Source organism: Vidua macroura, chromosome 1, assembly GCF_024509145.1.
Source record: "Vidua macroura isolate BioBank_ID:100142 chromosome 1, ASM2450914v1, whole genome shotgun sequence".
Classification (NCBI taxonomy): domain Eukaryota; kingdom Metazoa; phylum Chordata; class Aves; order Passeriformes; family Viduidae; genus Vidua; species Vidua macroura.
In genome coordinates, this window is record NC_071571.1 from 4,956,142 (window position 1) to 4,961,327 (window position 5,186).

Genomic DNA, 5,186 nt, shown 5'->3' on the forward strand with positions numbered 1-5,186 from the left:
AGACAGCAGAGTCTTGCATGTATTCCATATTTCTCTGCCAGAGCTGGTTTTCTCCAGCAATATCTCTGTGCTGAATAAGCCCTTGGCTGCTCTGGTCTCCTCCTGGGTGACAGTGGCTTGGTTTGGCAGTCTGTGTTTCACCAGGATCGGTTCAGCAGGCGTTGCGCTGTTGCACCGGCCACGATCTCTCCATCTGTTTGCATCTGTTCTTTCCTGGTGAGAGTTTAGCTTTTCTTGCCTTAAAAGGAGACAGCCTTCACTACTGATATATCTTCTCCCCTTGCTCCTCACTGTAGTTTTCATCAGCTGAGGGCACATCTGTATTCCTGGGAAACTGAGCTGTCCTTAGCATCCAATTCCTCTCTGTCTCCGGCTCTGCAGGCAGTGATGTATCTCTGCCAATTTACTGAGGAATTAGCTGTGGATAAGGATCTGTGTACGCTTTATACTTTGCTTCCCTACACCCACCATTAATAATGAGTATGTCCTTTATGACCTGAGCCTTGTTGGAAGTGAATGCAAGGTATTGGCCCTTTCCTTGGTGATCCATAGCCCTTGCAGCCACGCACTGTTATCTGGAAGGATTCCAAGTGTTTTGGAGCAATGCACTGGAATACATCACAAATGAACCAGTTTTGCTTGTCTAAGTTTTGTCTCTGGGGATTTGGGAGGGATGGCAGGAGAGGAAAGGGATGAATATTTATTAGCTTTTAATCAAAGAAAGTGCTCTCTGTAACCAGACAGGCTACTGTCTGTATCTGATCCAAGAGAGACATCAAGATCCCTGTTCTTTGCTGTGCTGCAGCTCGTGCCCCTCTGAGCTGAGCAAATGGGTTGTAAAGCACTCCAAGAGGTGCCTGTCTCAGTTTAGATTTTGCTGCATCCGGATTTTCCTGGCCACGTTCACCTGGGATTCTCCTGGAAAAAACAGTGGCTGGGTGAGTGGAGATGAACAGCAAAGTGCACGTGCCATGACCCTGAGAGAGGAGGTGCATTTTGGGTAAGTTTGCACACATTTGAGCAGCCTGGCCTGGCAGAAGGTGTCCCTGCCCATGGCAAGGGTTGAGAATTAGATGATCTTTAAGATCCCTTTTTTAAACCCAAACCCTTTTGTGATTCTGTGAGTAAGGCAATTTGTACACTTGACTGTACATCCTGGGTATCCTGAATAACCCCTCCAGACCCCATCCTGGATACCCTGAGCAGGGAAAAATAACACCTCTCAAGCAGAAAGGAGAGAAGACTCAGAGCAGCAGAGAACTGGAGCTGTGGAGCAGAGCTGATCTAGAGGCAGGGTTTTATAGAAATGTTTGCCAGACTCAGTCCAGCTCCTGGACTCTGTGTGACAGCCTCTGGTCTAGTCTTAACCTGCTGGGAGTGGGATGCCAAGTCACTGGGGACACACCATCCCTTTGCATTGCACAGTGTCAGGGTAAAAGGTTTGCATCCTGCTGCTCCATGATGCAGGAATTCTATGCAGGCCTACAAAGGGGGTTTAAAGGTGGGACCCCAAAGCTTGGTTCATGCTTGGGTGTGCCCACCTGAAGACTTCCATGTCATGAGAGGACAGGCACCAATGGGGAACCCCAAAGCTCTGAGGTAACATTCATAATTCTGCACTAAGCCAGGCACCAGGCAGTCACAATGTCCATACTGTTAAATTGTCATCAAGCTCCTTGGCACGGTGTCCTCCTCTCCCAGAAAGGGCCTGGGGACTCTTCAGGGCTGGCATGGGACAGGGAACTGCCCCAGCTGTCAGCATGGCCGAGGCCACCCTGGTTAGGGTTTGGAGAGGAGAAGAGGGTTTGGTTTGTAGGCCTGTGTTGTGCCATCTGGCTGCACAACTGCTCTTAGCCCCTTTTATTTACTGGTATAGACATGGGCTCCTTGTTCAGCAAAACCCTGACTGTGAAACTGAGGGAGCACATATCCCACCCTCATGGAAATGCAGCTTCCCAACTGAAAACATCTGGTAGGAGCCAAACAGAAAACAAACCATGCTGCATGGATCAGATGAGATCAAGCCAAGGATAGATCACCCCTGAGCAGTTTGGGGCTGAATTTTACCCTAAGAGACCATTGCAAGATCAAAGTCTTGGGCATGAGTTGTCTCTTTCTGCCTGACTGCTCAGGCTGCCTCTGTGGCTGCTGCCTCAGCATCTCACACAGCTCTCCAGGCAGAGGGGGGTGGGCACATCAATACCTTTGTTACAGACCAGGAGCTCAGGGGTTAAGTCACTGGGAACCTTTGGCACATCAGAGGAAAAAATCTCCCAAATCCCAGGGCAGGTGTTAGCCAGGGATTTCTCTTACTTCTCAGCTGGAGTGTCTACCCCACCAATGCTCCAGCACAGGACCTGGTGCAGGAGCACAGCTGCAGCTTTTTAGGCTGCCGCAGATGTGGACTGAGGGCTCTCTCTGCAGCAGGAGGTCCTGGGGGTGGGAAGGGGCTGTGTGTGCCCTGAATACAAAGGAGGCAAATATTTTTCTTATTTCCCAAAGCACACTTCTGTCAGCATTTGCTCTCCCACCTAGGAAGTGTCCATGCAGGAGGTCTTCTCCTGGCCAGAACAGACTGGGGACACTGACAGGGCAAAGCCTCTGAACATCTGGTGTAAACAAAGTCAAGCCTCCGCTTCAGAAACAGCCACACAAAAGAGCCCAGGCACTTCAGTGACAATTCATGGAGCACAATTACACTGCCACTGATCACTGACTCCTTTGGGCTTGCATCAGGGCAGCTGCAGATGTCCTGCAAAGAGCAGCAGCGTGACAAGAGCATCACTGCAGAGCTGACAAAGGCAGGGTCAGATGTCTTGAGAGTGATCATAGGGAAGCAAAAAAGCAACCTCCAGATTTGCATCAGAGCAGTGGCAGCATTGTACCCAAGTCCAGGGCAGGGGGAAATCACATCCTTGACATTAGGAGTGCAGTGAATGTCAAAGTAAATTCATAATTAATGTTACACTCTAAAAAATACAGCAGAACTTTCAGCATCTTTGTCTTGTGGGTTTGCCTGAGACGCTGTGTTTGGGATAAAGGTTTGGCAGCAGGCAGTGTGGTGGGGTCCTGCTGGGACATGCTGGAGGACACATCTCCCTTCTCTTCAAACAGCCCAAATGGGTGGCTGGGGACTACAACCAAGGGCCCATCAGCACCTTGCAGGAGACAGGATCAAGATCCTGAGGCACCAAGGGCGGGTCCCATGACCCCCCAGAGCCAAGCTGTCAGCTCAGCCTGAAGATATCCCAGAGCTCTGCTGTCTCTGGCTATTTGAGGAGCATTTGGCTCTTGTACACAGCTGTGTCACACAGTCCCTTCCCTGGCATTTTGGTCCTGCCTCAGCCTTCTCCTGCTGCCTTCTGCCCAAACTGCTCCACAGGGCAGCCTGGCTCCACAGCACCTTCTGCAGAGCCACACTGCAGCTCATCCATCTCCTGCCAGCACTGCTGGCTGACACCTCTGACTAAACAGCAGCTTCCAGCCTCCTAACAAGGCATAGGAAATCTGAGTTTTCTGGATCAGGGAAAAATGTCAGACCCTCCTGCCCTACCACCAACCCTTTTTTCACTCACATTTCTCTCCTTTTGCTTTTCCAGGGGGATCCAGGGGCTCTTTGCTATGCTGCCAAGATACTGCTGTAGCAGAGAAATGGAAAAAAAATCTGTGTGTTACGTGAACTGATGCCACTTTCGGAAGTTTCAGAAACAAAACTTCCCAGGGAAGGAAGAGCTGTAGCCTTTTAAGTTTGGGATGGCTCTTTGTGGGGGAGGTGAGAGACTGAGGAGAGTTCACCATGGATGGAGCACGGGTCACTCCTGTGATCAGCACAGCTCGTGTTCAATCCAGGTGCACATTCCCAAATGGATTTGTTTCAGCCTATGGAGTCGTGCCTTTTGCTGGGATTTCTGGAGCCCACGCCTGGGGAGCCAGCAGCGTGTGCACAGGAGTGTTGGTGACACGAGACACGACACCTGCAAGGTGCCCATCAGGGGAGAGATGGCTCTTGAGGGAGCCTGGCCCCTGAGAGGCTGGGGAAGGTCTGGATCAAAGCCTGGGGGTGTGTGACAATCAGCCTTTTAGGAGCTGTAATCCCACTGAAAAGCTTTTTCCTCCCGTGCAGCTGGAGGGCTCAGGTGTGAAATGTCAGACATGGGTGCTAAGCAATTGAAGAGGGTGCTGTAAAACACGCCGGGGTTTTGCTGTTGCATTTCCTTTATGCCTCCTGTGTGGCTTGGTGTGGCTCAGGGGCCTTTTGTGACCTCACAGGCTCTGACATTCCCTAAACACATTCTCTGCACCTTCTTGGTAAGGTTCTTTTGACTTCCAAATGTATCGTCCGAAAAGTTTTTATGCATAAATATAAGCTTTCCTTGGCACTCCCTTGAGAAAAAAAAAGTAAAAAAAAAAAAAAAAAAAAAAAAAAAAAAAAAAAAAAAAAAAAAAAAAAAGTAAATTTTCATGTGTTTTACTTGCTGCTTTATTCCTAAGATGACAATTTTATAGAATCACGGAATACCAGGTTGGAAGGGACTTAAAGGATGAGCTGGTTCAACCTTTCTTGGTAAAAGATCTTAAATGTATCCAGCACTGGGGAATCCAGCTCTTCCCTGGGGAGATTATTCCAATGGCTGATTGTTCTCATTGAAATGGGATGAATTGGTGGTACAAAAACCGAGAATAAACCAAATCAGATGCTGCACAACACTTCATTCCTCAGGGAACAACAATCCCTCCAAGTGACCCAGAGGCAGCATCACATCCTCTGTCGGTGGAGGGCAGAAGGACATTAGAAATGCAGTGCTTTAATTGTCCCCAGGGGATTTACAGACAATCCCCATGGTGGAGAAGAGGCATCAAATCAACCAGGGAAGGGTTGAGGCAGGACACAGCCGGAGCTGGAGCAGAATCACCCCTCCCTCTCCCATCAGAGACTCTTTGGACTGGCTGATATTAGTCCCAAGCATGCACAGGACAGTACTGGGCAGTCCCAAAAAAGCTTTTCTCTGGCTTGACCAGCGACATTTCATCACTTGTCACCTACCCCTCTGGGAGTTCTCACGCTGTGTCACTGGCACAGCGGCTGTGGCGGGAGCCTCAGCAGGGAAATGTTAATGAAAGTCATCTATCAAAGGCAGGGCAGCACTCGAGGCAGACAGATGAGGGCACTGGGGTTGAGACTGTGC

General features: G+C 49.7%; 1 long non-coding RNA gene across 1 annotated transcript; it reads right to left on the reverse strand.

The window, feature by feature from the left end:
- Positions 1–361: 361 nt before the first annotated feature.
- LOC128815272 (uncharacterized) lies at positions 362–4,194 on the reverse strand. The gene is made up of 3 exons (XR_008439599.1): positions 3,796–4,194; positions 3,576–3,638; positions 362–918 (listed from the first exon to the last, which is right to left on the reverse strand). It is a non-coding gene; the product is annotated as an uncharacterized LOC128815272 (long non-coding RNA).
- Positions 4,195–5,186: the final 992 nt, after the last annotated feature.